We start from the raw sequence: 7,329 nt of genomic DNA on the forward strand, positions 1-7,329 counted from the left end.
TAAGAGGAATCCCATTCGCCATGAAGTTTGCAAATGGCATTCTGTTTTGCCAACCACGCTTTTTTATATGAGACAGTGTACCCATAATGTGACTGTATAGCAGAAATCAACACTGCAACAGCTATATGAGAGCTTTGCTTCACAATGGGCATGATTGCTTGACAAATAATATTGGAGTCCAAGTTGGGATGATCATGGTTTATACCTGTTGCACAACATGTATGAGGACCGTTGTATCTGGTTAGTTCCCATAAGTTGTTCTTCCTCTTCCTCTTTGATACACGGACCATCCATTGACATCCGTTGTCACGTTGGACGCAGTAGCAGACATATTTCTCCGTGTTAGATCGATCAACTCGGGACTTAACTGAGTTACAAATATTGTAACTCTTTATTGCCATCATTGCTTCCTCCTTCGATGCGAACTCTATTCTAATATGTAAATTACCGTTATTGACTAATGATTGAAGTCCATAGTTGCCAACATCAGGAAGATCTGGAAATTCAGGCTCATACATTGCATCATAATCAGCCTCATACATATGTGCAGGAAGTTTGGCTGGTGTTGTATTTATCAGAACGTCATCCTCGTCATCATCAGAATGTACGTTAAACTGTGGTGAGTCAGGTTCAACGAATAATCCCGTTTCAGCACCATCTGCACCTGGCTCCCGAAGAGGTTCTTCTAGTGGAGATGAGGGTTCCTCCGATAATCCAATGTTGAGGTCAAATAAGTTCCCACTTGCGTGTCCTCCCCTTGAACTTGAGGCCACTGTATCATGTGGGATGTGAATAGACTGCCGTCTCGTTGGCATTTCCATATGTAAGTCGAAAACATTGGCAGATGAATGTCTGTCCCTTGAAGTAGAAGAGATGTTGCCATATGGATTATTGGTGAAGCCACGTGGGTTGAGATCATAAGCAGTTGCAGATGAATGCTTTCCTATTGAACTTGATGGCATGGTATCTGGCGTTGGATCTGCCATTAATGATGTGAAATCATTACAGATCAGTTGTGTCGGGCTATCAACTTGATCAGCTTGATATGCAATGCCAAAGTGAGAGGAATATGAGAGACCACGAGTTACACGAACCTCAATAAAAGTGGCATACATTTCAATAAGAGATTGTGAACTCCCCATATGAGCATCAACCATCATAGAAACATCATCATCGTTTGAAAGCTGAAATGATGTATACGTGAGCGGAAAAAGTTCAGTAGGAAATCTGTACTGAAGTGAAGATAGTCTTCTCTGGCCTGCTACACGAATCTTTATCGAAATTTTTGTAATTAACTCCTCAATTGTGATGTTTCTCTTCAAGGTTAAGGGGATATAATGATCTGACTCAAAAACAACCCCCTCTTCAGCTTCCTTAATTTCTCCATCATACAAAACAACAGCAGAAAGATGACTCATTTTCAGAGAATTTGAGAATTTAGAGTTTGGGAATTTGAGAATTTGAAAGCTTGTGAACTGAAGTTTGTTTTGAAAGTTTATAATATGTTGCATATAATAGTGTCTATAATCGGAGTACTATTCATATAAAGGCGCGTTCCCGGGGACGCGTCTTCCATTATTTTGTCAGAGAATATGTTATCATTGCCCTATTATGTCACTCATGTCCCTCGGAGACACTATTCATATCAGTACCTATTATTTCTCATGAAACTTGAAGGCGCGTTCCCGGGGGCGCGCCTTCCATTATTTTGTCAGAGAATATGTTATCATTACCCTATTATGTCACTCATGTCCCTCGGGGACACTATTCATATCAGTACCTATTATTTCTCAGGGGACTTGAAGGCGCGTTCTCGGGGGCGCGCCTTCTATTATTTTGTTAGAGAATATGTTATCATTACCCTATTATGTCACTCATGTCCCTCGGGGACACTAGATATATCAATACCTATTATTTCTCAGGGGACTTGAAGGCGCGTCCCGGGGGCGCGCCTTCCATTATTTTGTCAGAGAATATGTTATCATTTCCCTATTATGTCACTCATGTCCCTCGGGGACACTAGATGGATTGTGAAATCAGGTAAATTATAACCAAAATTTAACTTCTTTTGAAAGTTCAGCAAGTTAAGAATAACTTAAATTAAAACGTTATGTGAATTTTGAATAAATTAGATAAAATGTTATGGATAAATTGAATAAATGTGAAGTGATAACTTGATTGTGACATTGAAATTGTATGGAATGAGCATCGAGATGTTTTTACAAATAAATGTGAAGTGATAAGTTGATTTTAATGTATACGTTTTAATATATATGTTAATGATAAAATCATATGTATGAATAAATTTAATTTCAATTTAAGTATTGTGAACTATAATTGGAATATAACTTTTAATTTCGAATACAATTGGAATATTAAGTTGAAATTTAATGTTAAATTTCGAATACTATAATTTATATTTTAATTTTAAATTTCGAACAATATTATTTTTATTTTTATTTTAAATTTCGAATAATATAATTTGTATTTTAAAAACATTTATCAAACATTTAATGTTAAATGTGAATAAAAAATAACATTAAAAATATGTATGTAACAACCATGAAACATTTAAATAACATAACCAAATTACATAAAATTCTAAAATATAACTATTTAAATAACATTAAAATACAACTGAATCACCGATGTCGTCTTCTCGAATGAGTTCCACATGGTGGTGGTTGTCTATTTCGTGGAGGATTTCTTCGTGAAACTTGTTCTTCAGTCTCCTCATCTTCACTATCATCATCAGCAGTATTTTCTTCATTTGGTGTAGATGACGCTGAAGGGGCTGAAGGGCCTGTATAAAATAACGACCCTGGAGGAGTGCTAGTAACAATCCCACCTCTCCTCGAGAACTGTGAAAACTGTGGAAACATTGGCATCGATGTCTGTGATCCAAATGGAGATTGAGGTGTCTGCGGAGAAGCACCACCAGCCAAATAAGATGCATATGAACCATATGCTGGATCATTAAACATAGTCGTATATTCACCTCCATATGGTATAAAACCCTGCGGGCTAGGCATGTAACATGGCGGGCTAGGAATGTAACCCTGCGGGCTCGGAATGTAACCCTGCGGAGATGGCATGTAACCCTGCGGAGATGGCATATAAACTGGTGGGCTTCGCATATGAAGTGGAGGGCTGGGCATGTACCCCTACGACATCGACGGATAAGAATGTTGTGGTGGGACTGATGCAGAACCGATAACGTCTTCTCTCCGTCCACGCGTCGGGGGACGATGATATTGAGACGGTTGACGTCTTTCTCGGCGCCTAGGAATGTTAACCCCTCGTGCTTCCGCCAAAAGTAGAAACGGCTTCCCATTTTCATTAAACCAGTCTATATAGTTATCCGTAACCATATGACCAGTTTTAGCGTAATATTGTCGAGGGGCCAACAGTGTATATCGGTTCTCCCAAAGCGCAATCCAATCTCTGTGTCTCACCACCCAGTTAACATCTTTCTTTCCTCGTCTATCTATGTTATGCACGTCGTCTAAATTCCTAGGTGCTCCAGGAATATATTGCGTACAACCATACTGACGGAGCACGCGATCAACTGGATGCCACTCAATAATAGCATAACATATAAGGGGTATAACCGATATCCATACCTCTAATGATCCACTAAGGTGGGGTGGGATGCAAGCTTTCACTTCATCGCTCGCATAAGGTATCCACTGAAACTGAAATATAAATATACAATTCAAATAAATAAAATATTCTAATTATATCTAGCATTTTAAATTAAAATATTAATAATTAAACAAATTTAAAAACATACCTCATACCCAACTTTCGTATCAATAAGTAAACGAATTTCCTCTAACCCAATAGGTATACTTTTATGGTATTTTCTTTTCATCGACCACCTATGAAATATAATATAAACTAAATATCACCCTATTTAATTGAAAATATTTAAATCAAAATTTAGTTCGAAAATTACCTCAATAATAAGGGGAATACGTATGGTTCATTCACGATCGGGCATAAGAAAGGCATGCGGAACCACGCCCATGATTGTAGAAGCAGAAGACATCCACTGATAGCAGTTTTCTTATAATTCGTCGCCCGACACATTTCTCTAAAGAGAAATGCCAAAACTGCAGCGCCCCAACTATATCTTCCAGCTTCATCAAAATCGATCAGATGCCGCAACCACATACAATACACCTGGTTGCGAGATTTGTTGGGCATCAATATTCCTCCAATTATTCGTAGAATATATGCCCTAGCACATGCCTTTGCTTGATCATCTGAAGCATTTTCATTTAAAACCTCAAAATTAGCTTTCAACTAAGATAAATCTATTCTACCTCCATTAAACTCTGACGGAGCAGCTCCAAGATAATCAATGCACATTGACTGCCAATCACCATCTGCCATACCACACATCATATTTCCGTCGACGGGAAGCCCCAGATGCATAGAGACATCCTCCAATGTAATTGTGACATCTCTACATGGAAGGTGAAAAGTGTGTGTTTCGGGCCTCCACCTCTCAATCAGTGCAGAAATTAGGACATGTTCGAGTTTGCAACCGTCAATAATTGTTGCAATATACCCGAACCCGACAGAAGCCAAATATGGCAAAATACGTTTCGGTGTCGGTATACGTGAATTTTTAATAAAAATTTCTAAAATACGATCAGTATCCTAAATAATATACATTATAAAAAATAAAAATTAATATAAATTCATAATAACTTTAAAATAAAAATAAATTTAAATATTAACATTAATTATAAAAAATATTACCATATCGCTAAAATGTCTGGAGATATGATCAATATCCAATCGCAACAACATTTCGTTTTCTATTATAACTGTAGACAAAACAATATAATTAGCATAAAAAATTAATAATTCTAAATAAATAATAATTATTTAAATATTATTTTAATAAAAAAATAATATTTACATAAATATATTAATATAAAATATAATAACTATTTAAAAAAATACTAACATAAAAATAAATTTCTTATCACTAATAACAAATTTAAAACTCAAATAGTTGGAGAATTAGAGTTATAAAAGAGAGGAGAATATGATTTTGGTTTGAAGAATGAGGGAGGGTTGAGGGGGTTTATATAGGGGAGGAGGAGGGTAGTTAGGGAAAACAGATGGAGACATTTATGGCATTTAATGGAAGGCGCGTCCCCGGGGATGCGCTTTCCACACGTGGCAGTCGAGTTGGCGAAAGGAGCGTTCCCGGGGATGCGCCTTCCACACGTGACATCTAACTCAGCGAAAACACGGGTAAAATACGTTCTCGGAGACGCGCCTTTCGTCAGTTCAACCGAAAGGGTGTCACTTCGAAAAATATATATTAGAGACTGTACATTAGGCAGTAATGTATGGAGTAAACTACAGTATCACTGGCCATAACAGAGCACACAGTGGAATTTCAAAGAGTGGTTAAGTTGGGTACTGGAAAACCATTTGAGCAATAAACATGCAAAAATCTTGGTAAGATTTAGGCTCTGTGGTATGCCCGGAACAAAAAATACACGAAGGAAAGATAATAGCCAGACATGAAATCATCGCAACCATACAAAGTCAGTGCAGGGATTTCAAGATGACCAACACAAGTTTAAATAGCCCTTACCAGACCACTGGTCCCCCCCCCCACACCAATCACAGTAAAGGTAAATTTTGATGCAAGCTAAAAAAAGCAGCAGAAAATAAAAAATGTTATTCATTATTTTTTCAGTGAGTCATGGATTCATACCGATCGCGGTCGATTACGCCCGTAATTCACGATCGCGGCACCCGCAATAATCACAATGACATCCGTTATGTCTCTAACCATAAACGCAATATATTCCATCAGCGTTTTCCGCGAAAGTAGTAGCAGCAAATCGTGGCCTCCAGTTGGTAATAGGTCTAGGATTAAGAAGGATCATTTTAGAAAGGGGATTCGAGAATAGTATTTTTGAAGCTATCACATGTAGAACCATATCACTCTAAGATTAGCGCAATCATATGGAAGATAAATAAAAAAGCAAGACAACTCAGTGCAGGTGAATACAAGTACATCCCTCGAGACGAAAACAAAACGGTGCTTATATTGGTAATAGATCAGAGTTTTGGGGAAGAAGATACATTTTGGGTAGAGGAAATCCCAGACAAAGCAGTAAGACAAGCAGAGGCTGACAGAAGATGGCTAGATCCACCATGAACACATACAAGAGGAAGGAAGAGGAAGGATCAAAACTCATAGGATCCATGTTTTTTTCAAGATTTTCTTCGCGAAACTCACAGGAAAATAACAGAGGACGAAGAGAATGTGGCCAGATTAGTAAATTAGGTTTTTCAATTTTACAAAGCATTTAGGTATATTTTAGTTTGTTGTCATTTTAGAATTAATTTTGTTTAATTTCAAGACATTATTGAGAGACCTGTTGCAAGTGGGAGACAGCTTTACATGTGTTGATTTATGTGAATTAATAAATTTTGTCAGTTATTTTCTAAAAAAAACTAAATTTTAGAAGTAAACAAATTTATAAAATTTTAGAGGAATGAAAATAAATTATTAATAAAAAAAATCATAATTTTAATTTTAAATAATTTAAGAGGTGACTGCCTCAACACATCGGGTTGAAGTTGTTAGGTATGAGGGAGCCAATATATTAGCAGCTACTTAATAGGTTGCCCAGTGCTCTCTTTTACTTGTTTTGTTAGATTGTTAGTTCATACATTAGTGGTTCTACCCAATTCAAATGAGTGTTAGAGGTCATACTATGGCCAAACCACTACATTTTTTCTTTTAATTCCAAAGAATTTAACATTTAATTTAATAGATTTATATAATCAATTTTTAAAATGTTGAGTCGAAATATTATCATTTATATTTATGATGTGTTTGGATATCATAAATTAATTTTTAAAATGTAATTATTTGAAAGTAAGAACACTGCTTGAAATCTTAAAAGAATAATGGACAAAGTGTGTCATACCTTAATTTTGTTTGACCAATCAAACCGGACAGAGAATATTCGAAGGGCAGTTTGAAGGTCGTTTGTGAATCGACATCAAATTAGTTCAAGTGGCTTTATTGCAAGGATGAGAAATAGTTCAGGGATTTGATGAGTTGCGAGCATTCGTTTAAAAGTATTTGGAGATAAAAATGTCCATTTTGGGAAATTGAGGTCCTAGTTAATTTTAAAACAAAATATAAATCACCAAATAATTAAATCCAACAAATGTCCAAATTTACAAGTCCAATACAATGTAGAACCCATTTAACCCTTCACCCATTACATGTGACCCCACAGCCTATTTAACACTAAACCCAAATTTGCATACCCATTT

This window comes from Hibiscus syriacus, unplaced genomic scaffold (assembly GCF_006381635.1).
Source record: "Hibiscus syriacus cultivar Baekdansim isolate YM2019G1 unplaced genomic scaffold, ASM638163v2 tig00111095_pilon, whole genome shotgun sequence".
NCBI classification, from domain to species: Eukaryota; Viridiplantae; Streptophyta; class Magnoliopsida; order Malvales; family Malvaceae; genus Hibiscus; species Hibiscus syriacus.